This window comes from Helianthus annuus, chromosome 8 (assembly GCF_002127325.2).
Source record: "Helianthus annuus cultivar XRQ/B chromosome 8, HanXRQr2.0-SUNRISE, whole genome shotgun sequence".
Taxonomy (NCBI): Eukaryota; Viridiplantae; Streptophyta; class Magnoliopsida; order Asterales; family Asteraceae; genus Helianthus; species Helianthus annuus.
In genome coordinates this window covers 143,895,827-143,915,488 of record NC_035440.2, presented here as the reverse complement: position 1 = coordinate 143,915,488, position 19,662 = coordinate 143,895,827, and the positions used below count along the sequence as shown (strand labels likewise).

Sequence of the window (19,662 nt, the reverse complement as noted above, 5' to 3'; positions counted from 1 at the left end):
TTTATGTGGGAAAATGCCTAACCTGTGCTAAGGTTAAGGCTGAATATCAGAAACCGTCCGGCCTACTACAACAACCAGAGATACCCATGTGGAAGTGGGAACAAATGTCGATGGACTTCATAACAAAATTACCCAGGACCCCGAGAGGGCACGATATGATATGTGTAATAGTTGATTGATTGACGAAATCTGCGTATTTTCTACCGATCCGAGAAAAAGACAGCACTGGAAACCTTGCTGAGATATACCTGAAAGAATTTGTGACGCGTCATGGAGTGCCTATTTCAATTATTTCAGACAGAGATGGACGCTTTGTCTCAAGAATCTGGCGATCCTTTCAGGAAGCCTTTGGATCTCAACTAGATCTGAGCACGGCATTCCATCCACAAACAGACAGCCAGAGCGAACGAACCATACAAACATTAGAAGATATGCTTCGCGCATAAGTCATGGACTTAGGCGGCAGCTGGGATACTCACCTACCTTTAGTTGAGTTTTCCTACAATAACAGTTATCATACAAGATAAAGGTCGCGCCATTCGAAGCTCTGTATGGCCGTAAGTGCCGATCGCCCTTATATTGGGCAGACGCTGGAGATAAACGCATGGTTGGTCCTGAACTTGTACAAGAGACAACCGACAAGATTACGCAAATCCGAGAACGCATTAAGGCGGCTCGAGATCGACAAAAGAGCTACGCTGATCAAAGACGTAAACCATTAGAATTCGAGGTGGGAGACAAAGTGTTGTTAGAAGTCTCACCTTGGAAGGGCGTAGTCAGATTCAGAAAACGTGGGAAGCTGTATCCATGATACATTAGACCATTCAGAATCTTGGAAAGATCTGGTACCATGGCATACAAGTTAGAATTACCGGAAGAACTTAATGGAGTACATGATACGTTCCATGTATCCAATCTCAAGAAGAGTCCAACACAAGAAGACGTGATCATCCCTGCGGATGAAGTGCATATTGATGACGCCCAACGATTTACAGAACAACCCGTTGAGGTTACCGACTGGAAAGTCAACAAGACCAGGAGGAGCAGTGTGAAACTTCTCAAAGTACGTTGGAACTCTAAACACGGACCCGAGTACACATGGGAACGTGAAGACCAGTTCAAAGAAAAGTATCCCCGCCTATTCAAGAAAACTCCACCGAGAGTTAGTTCAGCCTGAATTTCGGGATGAAGTTCTTTTAACGGGGGGAGACTGTGACAACTGGCACAAAACCGGTAATTTCCGTACACTTTAATTCTTATTTAATTACCGCAATTATGTGCTTAAGTGTCAGTATTAACTGATTACATGCTAAACAAGTGAATTCATGCACGTTGTATACTACAAAATATTGATTTATGCATAAACGAGAGCGTTGCGTCAGAAATACTAGTAAACTCACCGGTAAGACACACTGTGTCAACAGAACTGCAGAAAGTAGTCAGACATTAAAATTTGAGCCTAGGTGTTGGTCCAACGACAAGATTACATTAAAACCCAAGAATACATACAAGGGTTAATATATAGACGTTACGGAAGCAAAAATAAGCATTAAAAAGCACCCGAAACGCACTTTAAGTGCAGAATTTTATATAATTCAGCTCAAATTAGCTTTTAACAACATAAATATCATGCAGAAATGTCGTTTTATCATCCAGAATACTTCCCTAACTGCCGGGAATCGAAAGTGCTACAAAAAGATACCTAATAGACACTAAACGATGCAATTTAGCACTTTAACGAACCGGTGTTTAACCGAACAACCGGACATTACCCGGAACACCAAAATAATGCTAGAAGCATTGTTTTTATTTTTCTGAACTAATTATGGTGCCCGAACATCATAACACACTATATTAAGACATAACATATAAAGCACCCAACTAGTTCACTTAACATCCAACCAATTGGTTTAACTTACCATTACATCCTAACTAAACCAACCCCCCCCCAAAAAAAAAAAAAAAAAAAAACCGGTTATGAAGTGGTATCCCACCACTTGATTTTCCTTAATTGTTTATATGATCTTGATAAGTACTTTAGAAGACACAAGACCTAAAGGGTAATAAGATGTTGGAAACCTTCATTATTTAACCACTAGACCTTCATAACACTTTCATCTTCATCTTTCAACAAAAAAACACCTTCTCTTTCCCTCCCTTGGCTACGGCCTCACCCACACACACCCACACTTTCATTTTCAATCCACACTCATCCATTCCAAGGTGAAATTAAGGTGTAAGAAGATCACTAACGAAGCTCGGTGCAAGCAGATCTTGAAGGACCTCCTTCATTTGCTTTTATCCACTTCATTTACCCTCTTGAACTCCCCTAGCCTTGTGCTAGTAGTAAGTGCTTCAAATCTTCATATTGTTCTTGTTTTTGGTGGTTAATAGTTGATTGAATGATAAAAGTTAAGAAACACTAAAAACATAAACAAGTTTTGGAACATAAACTAACTTTATGAGTGAGTTGTGTTAAAATGATGATGAAATCATGAAATACTTGTGTTGTTATGTTTGTTGATTGTTGTTTACTAGTAAAAATGATATGATTCATCACATAGACTTGCTAGATCATGTTTAAAGACAAGAACTAGCAAGATGTGAAAGATAGAGATATGTAGGATGATGGAAGCATCCATACATAACTATGAACTTGAATAAACATGAGTTTTCTTGCAAAATGAAGTTGTAAACTTGTAGATCTAAAGATCTACAAGTGGTTTTTCGGAAGAACCAAGTGGAAAATACTAGATTGTTAAAAACCCGGATCTTGTATGAACTAAAATCATTTTTAGTAAGTAAACAAGTGTATAAACACTTGTGTAACAAAAAAGTTCCACAAAGAAATATTTTTGGAAAATAAGAATAGAAGATGTGAAAATGCACTTTCTTTAAAAATAAAGCTTTTAAAGAAACTAAACTTATTTTTAAAGATAACAAGACCTACTAAACATGTTGGTAACTTACTACATATTTTTACACACTTTCAAGTTCATAAGTTTGCGGTATATGCTTGATTGAGAAGTTTGGTAAATAAAGATTGTGTTGCTGATATTGTTGTTGATTTTAAAAGAAAATAAACACATGTTTTGAAAACATGGTAAACCTCCATTTTTAGGGGAAACTCTGTCAAAATTTTTATAAATTTTGACACTTAGAAAAATATAAGTTTTTGAGAAACTTGTTCCCTAAAAATGTAGTTAAAAATATTACCAAGGTTTCCCTAATTTTTGGGCGATAAGAAATGAGGATTTCTTCAAGAATAAAATGGATATTAAGTATGTATATATTTTTGAGAAAAATATATATATTATTTGATCAACAACTTTTGTGCTAAGTGTATATAGTATATGTTATACGTACTAGTGTATTAAGACTTAAAAATACACTAAATACTCATGAGGAGTATAAACACAAAAATACACATACAACATACAAGATACATAATTCGGGTGCAAAGTGCCAAACACGAGATACTTATATTAAATTTTGAGAAAATAATATAAGTAAGATACTTAGTTAAAAATATAAAATATTTTTAACACAACAATACAAATACAAGAAGATAGTGACTTGTGCTTGTACGATACAAGACTAGTGACTAACGATAATAAAACACGTTTAGGTCTTGACGTTAATTAAAGCAAATCCGGTGAAGTTTACGACGCAAGGAACGCAAAGTTGTGAGTTCATGCTCCCCCTTTTCTCTTAACTGTTTTCAGTTTTATAACTTCGGGTGTGAAATACATGTTATAAATATTATTATGTTTAACAAATGGTATGAATACAAGAACCGCACTTGGTGAGAACGAGTACCAAGTGTGATGTGATATAAGAATACAAGAAGCGCACTTGGTGAGAACGAGAACCAAGTATGATGCATTATGAGAAATGATACGAGAAATCGTGTCACGAATAGGGTACATAAGCACCATTAATCAACAATATACCTAGACCACAGAACAAAAGGTTAGATCTAACGGGTGCCGGGCAGCCACACTCTCGGTGAGGACGAGTACCGGGTAGTGCTTTTGTGTCTCAGAATATGCCAAATAGAAAAATGCCTAAGGTTTGGTGACTTCCTATGTCGTGTCACATGTTAATGGCCTTGCAACCCATTAACAATCCTGATATTTACAAGAATACTTTATTTACATAAGATTCATACCATACTAAAACTTGAATTATACCTGAGTACGTGGGGTACTCAAGGAAACGAGAATTATACTTGAGTACGTGGGGTACTATAGAAAAACTTGAATTATACATGAGTACGTGGTGTACACATGAATACTTGATTTATATATGAAAACTTGATTTATACATGACACAAATTATGTTTTCATACAAAGTATACAAACGTGAGATACAAAAACTACATGAATTCACACCAACATTATGTTGACGTTTTTCCAAAACTCACATGTATTTAATGTAACTAGGATGGATGTGCGCGTGGTCTTACTCATGCTCGTGGATGTCGCTTTGTTTATTGTTAAATAAAGTTGTAACTTTTAAGACAATATGCTATCTCGTGTTGTAAACACTTGACATATGTTTTCAGTAATGTAATGTTTGGAGTTATTTTTGAGCATGTAGTATGTTTATCTTTCGTATGCAATGAGAACCTTTCATGATCACACCTCGTGCTTCCGCCGCAGAAAGGGGTGTGACACAGCCTGCAACACAAGCAGCATCATTCACAGAAAACATTAGCAAAGCACACTTGGAAGTGTCCAAACGTATTGTAATGTGTCTTAGCTGACTAAACATTACCGTTGGGTGGGTTATTCCCTGAGGTACCCCCGCTGTGTTCGAAGCGAAGGGCCTCGTGCTGTGCGATGGCCTATGAGATGCGCTCTTGTAATTCCGCCTCTGTAGTCGGCAGAGGATTGTTGGTATCGGTGTTCCTTCGCGATGGCATCTTACTTCTAGGAAGAAGATCAGATAGGTCAGGTCTTATTCATTAACTAAATAAATAATTGTCTAGAGGTCGTATGTACGTATATATATAAACATTCATCATAGCAAGCAATCATGTAACAACATAATCATAGCAAAAACATGTAAATCAACAAAGTGTTTAGTGAGAACATGACGATTGAGCTTTCATTAATTGCCGACCACAGTTACATTGTTTACAAAGTATATCACATCAAAAGGGACATAGGGTCACACTACCCTTGTCCAATAAGTCTGTCAATATACAAAAATCACATGGTCAAAAGTGGTCTTCAAAAGTCTTCACAATCTCGGCTCAATAGTGGTGCTCTCACCAAAAGTTGTGCACCTACATAAAACCAAAAACCTAATGTGCTAATGGTGGAGGAGGAGGAGGAGGAGGAGGAGGGAAGAAGAACAAACTGCGAACATGTGCGAGCTCCTCCTTGAGCTCATACACACGACGAAGCAAATAACTGATCTGCTACTCGACAGTAAGGAAACGGGCATTAAAACCCAGAAAGGAGCAGGAGCAGCAGGTGGATGTGCAAAAGGAGACGATGATGAATATGGAGGAACAGAAGCAGCAGGTGGAGGTACAAACGTAGCCTGACAGGGACAAGAAGGGCATGAAGGAGTCAGCTCGAGGTCCAGAACTCTACAGCTCAAGATCTCAAACTGCAACTGTAAAGATAAAAGTAACTCATCCCGTGTGTATCCAACGAAATGTGAGGGATGGTGGGGGTCTGAGATCGGCATAGAGTAGGGCAGGAACCATCGAAATAGCTCGTCAAGCAGTGTAGAAGTAAAGGGAGTGAAAGGTGCAGACTGAGGAATCGGAGGGAAAACTGCTGGAGCAAATGGGTCATAACTAGGGTGCTGGCCCTAGACGGGGTGCAGGGATGTCATGTAAGAAAACTATCGGTAAATCAGTGCGGTGGACATCAGACTCTACAAGAGGGAGAGGAGCAACATTAGTGGGTGGAGGTGGAGGAATGAATGGCTCAGCAAAAGGAAAATCAACAGGTGCGGGTACCGGGTCTGGAATAAGATGTGCAATGTCTGGTAAACCAAACGGGACATGGTCAAGACTAAGAATTGGCTCAGGATCAATGGGTGCAACGTCAGGCTGACCAAAATGAATAGGGTCCGGCTAGGGGACATGCTCGGGGTCGTGTGGAGGCATGGGGTCACGAGCAGGAGATGGTGCAGCTGATATAGCGGTGTCGTCATCAGAATTGGTAGCATAGAGCTGTAGTCCCGCTGCCCGTAAGGCTGAAGAAGTCACAGACTCAAAGGAGTCTGAAACCGAATGCAAACTGGAATCAGAAGACATCTCAATGACAGGAATCGCAGGAGGTGGTATAGCAATAACATCCTCATCCATCTCCCCATCGCCCTGGGCGTCAACTGGGGGACCGTTAACAAACAAATCGACATTGTCATCAAACAAGTCATCGAAAGGCCAATCCTCGGGAGGAATGACCACAAGAGGAACGGGATTGAGGATCGGAGCCACGATGTGCTCACCATCGGGGTGACCAATGATGAGGTGATCATGGACTGGAGCAGGAATGCAAAAGGATCCTCGTCAGGGAAACCATCAGCAATAGGTAAATCATCGCCAAAGTCTGGTAGCGCGAACGGCTGGAAGTCGTCCTCGTCCTCGAATAGCATGTCAGGATTACTCTCAGTGTCCGACATGTATATCTCTGGCGCGGGCATAACCTTGTCGTGCGGAACGACTACCATTGGGTCGTGGGCATCAGATAACCCACTCTCTGAGGATGACATGTGTGCCTGTAACATAACAATCATAACGTGTGCACATATATTAACTACTATCACACAGTGCATGCAAACAACACAATCATCACTTAGACATGTATTCACGTTATCCTTCATAAAACTTTTCTAACCTTCCTAGTCTACCCCATGCAGACTAAACCACCAATATGACCTTGCATTTGTGTTTCTTGTCTTTCCTTTTGTAAAACGTTTGTTCCATGGATCTAGGCGTTTTGTGTATGCAATGAAAAATATGTTGTAAAAATATTTTTGTGGGAGAGCCCCTAATGATTGTAGTCTAGACTCGAGAAAGAATCCTAGTTCACGCCCTTACCTTTGCGGAAGCGTGATTACGTGTGACTTGCTTAATATCATTGCATTCAACCATAACAAACAACTATTTGATAAAACTCATGATGTTCATCCATAATTAAGTTTCAAAATAATACAACCATCATTGTTTTAGATCCAAACATAGACTTCATGTTTAAAATACATAACAACCCAAGTTTAAGTTCCGTAAAAGACTTAACAAAAGACACTATTAAAAGCTAGGCTTTGAACCATGTATCTTATCCAAGATAAAATACACAATTCAAACCCATCAACACTTGATGACATCTTTTATTCAAAGACACAACTTGAAAATCCTTGATCGCCCACCAGATCCATGATCAATTTCCTGAAATACATGTAGTTTGAAAACATCAACAAAAGTTGAGCAAGTTCAAGTGTTTTGTGTGTGAGCTCGTAATAAACTTGTAAACATTGTATGTATGTATTTGTAAACCGGTATGAAAGAAACAAGGAAACAGGTCAATTAATGGTTTGCAAGGCCATTAATATGTGTGCAATGATGCAGGAAGGCTCAAACCTAGCGGATTTTGTACCAGGCTTTCAGCTGGAAGACATAGCCACCTCATGGGCCAAATCCCGGTCCCAAGGGTGGGGCTCGCAACACCTAAATAGATCAATCACTCATGTCCCTTGGTCCTACTACGAGGATTAATGGTCTTAAGCGTTGTACCCACCACTCACATGATCTAATAGTTCATTCCTTAGCTAACCATACCATTTATAATCGTTTGTACACATTTGTAACATGCATTTCACCCCCAAAGTTATAAAACTGAAAACAGTTAAAAGAAAGGGGGGACATGAACTCACAGTCTTGCGTCTCGAAATCCGGTGTAACTCAAAGCAGCTACTCGATCACACGACTACCTACAAACGTGCTAAGGTGTATTAGACGGATGGGTCGTGCCTTGACTTTAGTCCTAATTAGTATCTTTGAGTTACATTCTTTGTGTCATAGTATTATTCCAAAGTATATGATTATTTGTTAAAATAATAATATTTTAACATAAATTATATTTATTAATTTTTGGAATTTTTGTTAAAAGAATATATTTTAACTTGACACATTATGTATTTATACATGTATATCTTCCCCAAGGATGGGTGTATTCATACTCGTATTCTTAAACTTGTATATTTTTGCCAAGTATCGGTGGCGTATTCCGGTGTATTTATACGTACGAGAATACGTATTTTTTACTGTGTTTATTATGTATTTTTATACTTAATTTTTGTATTTATTTTTCCAGAATATTATTTTCATTAAGAATCACCAATATACATATATTCTTAAAATATATAAATATTTTAAGAAAACTTGTATAGAAAATTGTTTATATTTCTTCCTTGGCAAAAATATTTATATTTTCATATAAACCTCAAAAATAATATATTTTTAAGATTATCTTAGAAAATACTTATAAATCCATTTTTCACCCCAAATAATAATATTTTCTAAATTTATTTAAGAAAATATATATTTTCTCCAAAAATATTATATTTTCTAGTTGTTCAAGAAAACATATATATTTTTCTTTACCCAAAAATAATATGATTTCTTCTTGTCAAAAATATGATATATTTTTGGTAATAATTATAAAAAATCATATTTTCGTTTTCTTAGTTTCCAAAATACCATTTACCAAAATATACTTATGAATTTAATTCCGGAATATTTATGTAAGTTATATTCTTTGTTCGGTTTCTCCAATTTTGGGTATAAATTATATATTTATATCTTGGGATTTTGGTAATATTTTATATTGTAATTTTTGGTATTTTGGTGAGTTATATTATTTAAGTCCTAAAATAATATAACTAATACACATAATATACAAGTAATCACACCAATTGTGACATCTAAAAATATATTTTCCTAAATACATACTTAGTCACTTTTATTTATTAAAAACCAACCTCTAATATTTGCAATTCTTGTAACAAAAATTATGGCAAATTTTATATGAAAAATCATGGTTAAAATACTCTTTTAAACACTTGTTTAAAAATATTTTTCTAAGTGTTTAATTTCTAGAAAAATTTTGCCATAGTTTCCCCTTAAAAATGGAGGTTTCCATGCTTTCAAAGCATATCATTTTCTTTTATAAATCATCACAATTCATCAACAAATCAAACAATACTTACCAAGTGCCAAAATCAAGCCATTTACACTGTTGGTGCATTACGTCTATTGACTTCGTCTTGTATCATGTTATAGGATAGGGTAGGTTAGAATAACCAGTGCACGAGGTTCGAGAAACGAGAAGTAGTTGAATAGCATGTTGGACCGCTTATATGGACATTGTCCATAAAAGCGACCCACATAACTTCTTGGACCGCTTTTATGTCATGTTCGTATAAGTGGTTCCAGAACACTATAAATAGGTGACTGGTTATTTCATTTGTAACGGTTCGAAATTTGTAACGAAGTGCTGTCGATTTGCTTCCAGGTTGTAAACATTGCTAAAATCAATAAAGTGAAGCATTATATTTAGTTTGAGCGTCTAATTTGTGACAACCGGTAATTAACGGCTTCTAATTACGCGATTAACAAACGTTTAAGCCGATAATAAGTAGTGTTTATGACGCGAATTAACTTAATTAGGCCCTTGGTAAGCCTAGGAACGCTATCTGACGTTACAATTCGCATACGGTGATTTTCGAGAGATCTGCTAAGCATTAAGAGATAACGAACTGACACCGTTCAAAGTACTGACGACGCCGACAAATACAAATCTTAGTCGAGTATTTTATGTTTATATATTTAATTTTGTGAATTTATTGCGCTTCCGTACGTCACAAAACGCAAACTTGAACGAAAAACGCGACTGCAGGAGCGCACCGGCAACAAAACGGAAGCATCGAAAACGCGTATTACTTCCAAAACTGAAATTTTACGACATATTTAGTTTTGTAATTAAATTTTAGTACTCGCAGACAAAACCGGATTGAAAAACGCGTTAGCAATGACAAAATAAATATTTTACGCGATTTTAAACGCGGCGACAATCGTACGCATCAAACACTAAATTTCCGACATCACTTTACGCATTTTGACCCTAATAATTTATCCTACGACATTTTTATGATGCTCGGGTTTTGAAAATGAGTTCGTAGAAATTTTCGGGCCGCTTGAACGCATGATATTGGGCTTGTGGGCCTTGGGCCCAAGCCCAAAGCCCACTAATCTTAACCTAGTGTATATATGAGTAGTGTGAAACCCTAAATCTCATTATCCTTCAGCCGCTACCCCTCTTTCTTCCCTCTCACTTTGTCTGGACTTATCTTCTGCATCCATTCATTCAAGATCAAAACACAGAGAAGAACTACCTTTCTCTAAATCACCTCCACTCCCTCATCCCCTTCACCCCTCCGATCACCGGAGCAGAGCCGGTGCCGGCCATAACACCGGCCACACCCACCCTCATGACACACAGACACCCCCCCCTTTCTTCTTCACATATCAGGAGAACAAGGAGTGAAAGAGAGAGAGACGGAGAGAGAGCGAGACCGAAGAGAGAGAAAGGATGGCGGAGAAGGAGCGGCGCCGCCGCTCAAGGCGGCGACAATAGCGGCGTGGCGGTGGTTTGTGTCTCGGTCCGACGATTTTAAACCGGTAAACACCCTCCATTTCATTTTCTTTCCTACAAAACTGAAGTTGATGATGTTTGGTTCACATATGGTTATTTTTCGGTTCAAGCTTCAAGGCGCGAGTCGGCTCGGGAGGACTTTGGATGTTTATGGTCTCGTTTGGTTCGAGTCTCGGGTCAGGTTGCGGATTATTTCGAATTCGGGTCAGATCTGGTCATGTCTTGGTTCGGGTCAGCAGCGGGTTCGAGTTATGGTTTGGTTTAACTCGGGTTTAAACTCGAGTCAGAATTGGTCGCGTGGGATTCTGTTCAATAGATTAATGGGTTTCGGTTCATCTCAGTTTAGTATGGTTCGGGTTTTTGGTCTGAGTCAGCTCGGTTAAACCGAGTTAACTCGGTTCGGACTCAGGTCAAAGCGCGTCGACTCGGTCAACACCCGAGTCCACTCGGGTCAATAGGTGGTCAACTGTTAGTCAACAGGTCAACAGCTGGTCAACGTCAGTCAAACATCATCTCGGGTCAGTTTTGAGTATGCGGTTTACTTTTGGTTCGGTCTCGATTCACCTCAAGTTTGTTCGGTTCGACAGGTTCAGATTCAATTCAAAACGGGTCAGGTCAACAAAAGTCAATTCTGGTCAAGCAGTCAACTGTAGGGTCAACTGGTCAAACATAAGATCCGGTAAAGTTAACGTCACGAAATTAGTATAGATTTTTATACTACGCGAACCGAGCTCGACCCGAATCGATTAGTGATTAGTTACATTTTACCTTGTCGTATTTCGTATAAATTTTAGTATATATTGTTTGCTTGGTGAAAATTGTTGAATTTTGTTAAAAAGATCGACAGTTTGATTGTCGGGATCGTCCAAAAACAGGGGAAACTCTGTTCGATTTTCGTCAAAATACGAAATATCAAAAATGATTATGTTATATAAACGACGTCTAACGAGATTGAGGTACTTTTATAAAATAAATATAAGAGTATATTTATTTTGGCGACAATTTACGACTTACAAAACGCGTTTATAACGTTTCGACAAAAGTGGATTACAAGTCAACGAAAACATATTGAAACTTTAACACTTTTATAAAATAAATATAATTAGTTATATTTATTTCAAACGTTGAAAATTATATTTTATAAAATAAATATAATGTCTTATATTTATTCCTAATGTCAATGATTCGGAAACCGTATTTCAAAAGTCTAGTATTCGGAAAATATATAACATAAAATATAATTATTTATATTTATTTCGAGTGTCGAGACTTCGAATACTCTTATAAAGCTTATTCGTTTCAAACATCTAACCGAACACGACACGTATCGCACAATTATAACACATTGCTAACCGAGTTAGTTGATAACTAGTATATATATTATATATACTTACACTTTACGAAAACTACGAGAACGTATTACTATTTCATCTACGCCTTTTATTCTCGAGAACTAACACGACTTTGTAATTATACTTATATCTATATATATATATATATAAATATATATATCCTACATCACTCGGAAATTAAGTTGTTTCCGAGGCTTAGCGTTATCCCGACCATAAACGGGATCAAATAACCATCGATTGGTTATTTTAAGTCAAACTAACAACACCTTCGTAAAGTCGTTTTATTTACAACTCGGTAGAGCTCGGACACGTAGTTTAACTACATCGTTATACTAGAAACTTATAAGTATTCTTTGGTAGGAATGTCGTAGGATGCATGCTAGCAAGTTCACATTTTTGGAACGACACCACGAAATCACGTTAAGCTAGCTTTGCACAGGAATGTCAAGGTGAGTTCATAACCCCCACTTTTTACTGTTTTACATTTTTATAAATGTTTTCGGGGGTGGAAAGACATGCAAGTTTTGCAAAAATAAACAACTTTTCGTTGAACGAAAACTCATATTTCTAAACCATATTGCGAATGGATTTCAAGGAACTCAAATGGTTTACGAACGGTTTATACTAAACATACCGGTTTTACAAAACAAACGCGTATTTTCACAAACGTGCATGATTTTCATGACTAGTGACAGGAATGTCCTAGTTACTACAACGGGACTGGGTTGTTCTGCGTACGAACAACGAGACAACCCAATGAGTTTATGTCCCCTTTTTTCTTTTGAAATACATGTCAAACTTAGGTATGATTAAGTTATGGAATGAACTCTTAGATCATGTGAGCATAGGCTGTAACTGAGGTGCCATTAATCCTTTTGAGGACCAAGGAACAAAGGTTAGATCTAATGGGTACGGGCGAGCCCCACTCACGGTCCATGGGTGACCACTTAGAGTGCTGTTGTGTCCAGCGTCGAGAGTTCGACACTTAAATTGCCTACGCGGGTTGAGTACCTCCTATGTCGTCGCATATATTAATGTCCTCGCGAAACATTAATGATCAACATGTTCATAGACGCTTTACATACCAACTTACAACACTAAAACTTTCAAATGTTTTTTTTATTCATTTGATGCAAACTCAGAATACATGTATTTACAAACTTTGACAATGCTTTCAACTTATGTACAAATAAGAGGACGTGTTAGTCCTGCTTACAAAGACTCTCGTGGGCTAGACTCACAACTTTCATATATCATGCCGGGAAAATGATTTTCTATACTTTCTCAACAACTTTTAAACCGGTTATCAAAAAGATTTGTTTTAAATCTTTTCAAAACAAACTATGAACTCGCTCAACTTTATGTTGACTTTTTCGCATGTTCTTTCTCAGGTTGCATTTTTAAGACTATGGAATGGTTGGAATAAGAGAACCCATTGGAGTTCGAGTACTTAGCGGCGTTCAATTTCTAGAAGTCTTAGCTTATTTGCTTCCGCTGTGCAATGAAGATACCGGTCCAGTCACGCCAGCTCTGATATTTCGGGGTGTGACAGATTGGTATCAGAGCTATAGGTTACAGCGAATTAGGTTTCTGTAGAGATACCTAGGCTCTAACCACACTATACTCTGGGGTCTTAGATTATTAAGACTTAAACGCATACCGAACGCCTAAGACTCGAATATGGGTTCCAACCGTTGCCGAATACAATAAGTCAAAAATTTTTGTTTTAAACATGCACAAGTGTTGTGTTGATACACGGGTCACGAAACAGATTCATACATTAAGCAAAACTTTGAGAGTTTTGGATAACATGCATTTAGGACCTTTGGAAAACTTATGTCGAAACCCATTAAAGGTCCTCACTTAGAAACCGTGACAAACAACTCAGGCAAACATCATTATATTATGTTGTCTATGCTATCTTACTTACCCGAGCAGGTAACCTACGCGAAACGAAACGCCAGTGCACACGAATACATGAAAACTCAAATTATACGTAAACGGATGTCGGAGCACATCACATTCTACGCAGAACGAAACGCTAGTGCACAAGTATACATGAAACTTAAACTACACGTCAGTGGACGTCGAAGTAACTCACACGACTTTCGAGACAAGGCCTTGGGAAAACATGATTGGGCACCATAGCAACGACACTAATCCCGATAGCGGGAGAACTACCGACTACAATGCAGCACTTTGCCACATGATCCTGCAAACGACACGAATCTCGCTGAGGTACGCTAGAACATGATTTCACAACAGTCGGTACTTAGTATAAAGAGACTCACAGTTGTTGGCGCTACGAAAAGAAAATCACATGCCTTCGCATTCCCCCAACCTCATTAATGACGATTACACAATGTTCGACATTCCATGGAAATGTCATCTAACAATCAGTCATCACACGAGAATCCAGGTAAAGTCCTTACATTTCTTTTGTTGAAATTTCGACTTCTTGCATATAGTGAGTAGATTTTTGCATTTCTACTCCCCTTAATGGCCATTGCATCACGAGGATTTTATTTCATGATAACGAACACTTAATTGCTTCATTCTTGACAAATCCATATGTTACACATGCGTTGTTCGTTACGCATGTGGCTTCACTTGAAATTGTTGCTTTATCAACGTTCAATATTGTTTCGCTATGTCGATTATTGCATTGTGAATTGGATGATTTCATTGTTGCAAAGTGTTGACTCCTTGATATCGAGTCAACGAAACTTGTTGAAACTCCTTTCCTTTTCAAGCTACATACATGGTTTTTCGTTGTAACCATGTCAAAAATTTTCGTGTTGATACATGTATTCCTTGTTGTAATGTGACTAAATCAAGTTCAATTGTTTGAACTTGCTCACAATATATATTCGATTCAAGATTCCATATGATGGATTGAGGCCATCATATTTGAAATAATCCTAACAAGCACTTCATTTGCTTTGAACCATAACATGCTTGTTTGGTCTTCGACTTCATTGAATCGTTTCCTTGATCACGATCACCTTGTGGTGACGTTCTCACAAATTTGAAGCTTGCGCTAATCTCGTTTGCACACATCATGTACGGATTTAATTAATTAATTATTTGTTTGTTTATATTAAATCCGTTTTGTTAATTGTCATATTAAAGCAGTCTTAATACAATCGTGTATTAAGATAATGGTACACAAGTTCATGTCATATTTCGGTGTACCTCTTAACGGTTCTTTCACCATTGAGCGAACATTTTGTGATACTTATTGCTTTTCATCTTCGCTCGAAAACATTATTTATTTGTTTCATTTTCAATTGAAAATCCTATGTAATTTGTTTGGAGCAACTATTCGTAATTACTTCGTTAAACCTTTCATTCGATTTCAAACACGGTGATACTTGTTTGATCACCGCTATTATTGAATTGTTTCATTTACTACGACACCTTGTGGTGTCGGTATAAACTTGTAGCTTGTGCTAATCACGATCAGCCGTATCATGCGTAACTATTTATGCTTTTCGTTTGACACATCATTTAAATAGTCTTAATGCAATTATGTATTAAGACGATGATACACCAGGTTCGGTTGTATTTCATTTCGGTGTATCCTTGCAACACGTTGATTTTATTCATTGATGGTTCAAGAGTTGATAGATCATTTTTACGATTCTACTTATTTGAGTTTGTTGAATTCGAGTTTCACTTATACAACAACCAACGCTAGATTCCGTTGGTATTATATTCTGTTGTTTCAAAAATTGATTGCAGTTTGTGAACGTTCATTTGGAATTCCATTGGTTGAATTTCCTCTTTTGTTGAATCTGGTAAAGCTAGTCACATTGGTGATAGTATCACAACATCTCGTTCACTTGACATCGATTTCTAGAACAAACTCAGTTGAACCGTTGGGTTCCTACCGATGCAAAATGTCTTTACACTCACAAAATCTGAATCAGTTTTGATTCGATTACGTGGTCATTCACTTTGGTATTATTCGGACTTACCTAGGAACGACACAACTTTGAGGAGATAACATACACTAAATTTCGAGGACGAAATTTCTGCAACAGGGGGAGAATGTGACAACCGGTAATTAACGGCTTCTAATTACGCGATTAACAAACGTTTAAGCCGATAATAAGTAGTGTTTATGACGCGAATTAACTTAATTAGGCCCTTGGTAAGCCTAGGAACGCTATCTGACGTTACAATTCGCATACGGTGATTTTCGAGAGATCTGCTAAGCATTAAGAGATAACGAACTGACACCGTTCAAAGTACTGACGACGCCGACAAATACAAATCTTAGTCGAGTATTTTATGTTTATATATTTAATTTTGTGAATTTATTGCGCTTCCGTACGTCACAAAACGCAAACTTGAACGAAAAACGCGACTGCAGGAGCGCACCGGCAACAAAACGGAAGCATCGAAAACGCGTATTACTTCCAAAACTGAAATTTTACGACATATTTAGTTTTGTAATTAAATTTTAGTACTCGCAGACAAAACCGGATTGAAAAACGCGTTAGCAATGACAAAATAAATATTTTACGCGATTTTAAACGCGGCGACAATCGTACGCATCAAACACTAAATTTCCGACATCACTTTACGCATTTTGACCCTAATAATCTATCCTACGACATTTTTATGATGCTCGGGTTTTGAAAATGAGTTCGTAGAAATTTTCGGGCCGCTTGAACGCATGATATTGGGCTTGTGGGCCTTGGGCCCAAGCCCAAAGCCCACTAATCTTAACCTAGTGTATATATGAGTAGTGTGAAACCCTAAATCTCATTATCCTTCAGCCGCTACCCCTCTTTCTTCCCTCTCACTTTGTCTGGACTTATCTTCTGCATCCATTCATTCAAGATCAAAACACAGAGAAGAACTACCTTTCTCTAAATCACCTCCACTCCCTCATCCCCTTCACCCCTCCGATCACCGGAGCAGAGCCGGTGCCGGCCATAACACCGGCCACACCCACCCTCATGACACACAGACACCCCCCCCCCCTTTCTTCTTCACATATCAGGAGAACAAGGAGTGAAAGAGAGAGAGACGGAGAGAGAGCGAGACCGAAGAGAGAGAAAGGATGGCGGAGAAGGAGCGGCGCCGCCGCTCAAGGCGGCGACAATAGCGGCGTGGCGGTGGTTTGTGTCTCGGTCCGACGATTTTAAACCGGTAAACACCCTCCATTTCATTTTCTTTCCTACAAAACTGAAGCTGATGATGTTTGGTTCACATATGGTTATTTTTCGGTTCAAGCTTCAAGGCGCGAGTCGGCTCGGGAGGACTTTGGATGTTTATGGTCTCGTTTGGTTCGAGTCTCGGGTCAGGTTGCGGATTATTTCGAATTCGGGTCAGATCTGGTCATGTCTTGGTTCGGGTCAGCAGCGGGTTCGAGTTATGGTTTGGTTTAACTCGGGTTTAAACTCGAGTCAGAATTGGTCGCGTGGGATTCTGTTCAATAGATTAATGGGTTTCGGTTCATCTCAGTTTAGTATGGTTCGGGTTTTTGGTCTGAGTCAGCTCGGTTAAACCGAGTTAACTCGGTTCGGACTCAGGTCAAAGCGCGTCGACTCGGTCAACACCCGAGTCCACTCGGGTCAATAGGTGGTCAACTGTTAGTCAACAGGTCAACAGCTAGTCAACGTCAGTTAAACATCATCTCGGGTCAGTTTTGAGTATGCGGTTTACTTTTGGTTCGGTCTCGATTCACCTCAAGTTTGTTCGGTTTGACAGGTTCAGATTCAATTCAAAACGGGTCAGGTCAACAAAAGTCAATTCTGGTCAAGCAGTCAACTGTAGGGTCAACTGGTCAAACATAAGATCCGGTAAAGTTAACGTCACGAAATTAGTATAGATTTTTATACTACGCGAACCGAGCTCGACCCGAATCGATTAGTGATTAGTTACATTTTACCTTGTCGTATTTCGTATAAATTTTAGTATATATTGTTTGCTTGGTGAAAATTGTTGAATTTTGTTAAAAAGATCGACAGTTTGATTGTCGGGATCGTCCAAAAACAGGGGAAACTCTGTTCGATTTTCGTCAAAATACGAAATATCAAAAATGATTATGTTATATAAACGACGTCTAACGAGATTGAGGTATTTTTATAAAATAAATATAAGAGTATATTTATTTTGGCGACACTTTACGACTTACAAAACGCGTTTATAACGTTTCGACAAAAGTGGATTACAAGTCAACGAAAACATATTGAAACTTTAACACTTTTATAAAATAAATATAATTAGTTATATTTATTTCAAACGTTGAAAATTATATTTTATAAAATAAATATAATGTCTTATATTTATTCCTAATGTCAATGATTCGGAAACCGTATTTCAAAAGTCTAGTATTCGGAAAATATATAACATAAAATATAATTATTTATATTTATTTCGAGTGTCGAGACTTCGAATACTCTTATAAAGCTTATTCGTTTCAAACATCTAACCGAACACGACACGTATCGCACAATTATAACACATTGCTAACCGACTTAGTTGATAACTAGTATATATATTATATATACTTACACTTTACGAAAACTACGAGAACGTATTACTATTTCATCTACGCCTTTTATTCTCGAGAACTAACACGACTTTGTAATTATACTTATATCTATATATATATATATATAAATATATATATCCTACATCACTCGGAAATTAAGTTGTTTCCGAGGCTTAGCGTTATCCCGACCATAAACGGGATCAAATAACCATCGATTGGTTATTTTAAGTCAAACTAACAACACCTTCGTAAAGTCGTTTTATTTACAACTCGGTAGAGCTCGGACACGTAGTTTAACTACATCGTTATACTAGAAACTTATAAGTATTCTTTGGTAGGAATGTCGTAGGATGCATGCTAGCAAGTTCACATTTTTGGAACGACACCACGAAATCACGTTAAGCTAGCTTTGCACAGGAATGTCAAGGTGAGTTCATAACCCCCACTTTTTACTGTTTTACATTTTTATAAATGTTTTCGGGGGTGGAAAGACATGCAAGTTTTGCAAAAATAAACAACTTTTCGTTGAACGAAAACTCATATTTCTAAACCATATTGCGAATGGATTTCAAGGAACTCAAATGGTTTACGAACGGTTTATACTAAACATACCGGTTTTACAAAACAAACGCGTATTTTCACAAACGTGCATGATTTTCATGACTAGTGACAGGAATGTCCTAGTTACTACAACGGGACTGGGTTGTTCTGCGTACGAACAACGAGACAACCCAATGAGTTTATGTCCCCTTTTTTCTTTTGAAATACATGTCAAACTTAGGTATGATTAAGTTATGGAATGAACTCTTAGATCATGTGAGCATAGGCTGTAACTGAGGTGCCATTAATCCTTTTGAGGACCAAGGAACAAAGGTTAGATCTAATGGGTACGGGCGAGCCCCACTCACGGTCCATGGGTGACCACTTAGAGTGCTGTTGTGTCCAGCGTCGAGAGTTCGACACTTAAATTGCCTACGCGGGTTGAGTACCTCCTATGTCGTCGCATATATTAATGTCCTCGCGAAACATTAATGATCAACATGTTCATAGACGCTTTACATACCAACTTACAACACTAAAACTTTCAAATGTTTTTTTTATTCATTTGATGCAAACTCAG

General features: G+C 37.9%; 2 long non-coding RNA genes across 2 annotated transcripts; both read left to right on the top strand.

Annotated features, from left to right (window-relative positions):
- The first annotated feature begins 10,570 nt into the window (after positions 1–10,570).
- On the top strand, positions 10,571–11,615 carry LOC110927765. Its single transcript, XR_002585879.2, has 2 exons — positions 10,571–10,705; positions 10,790–11,615. It is a non-coding gene; the product is annotated as an uncharacterized LOC110927765 (long non-coding RNA).
- Positions 11,616–17,069: 5,454 nt separating this feature from the next.
- LOC110927767 lies at positions 17,070–18,104 on the top strand. The gene is made up of 2 exons (XR_002585880.2): positions 17,070–17,194; positions 17,279–18,104. It is a non-coding gene; the product is annotated as an uncharacterized LOC110927767 (long non-coding RNA).
- Positions 18,105–19,662: the final 1,558 nt, after the last annotated feature.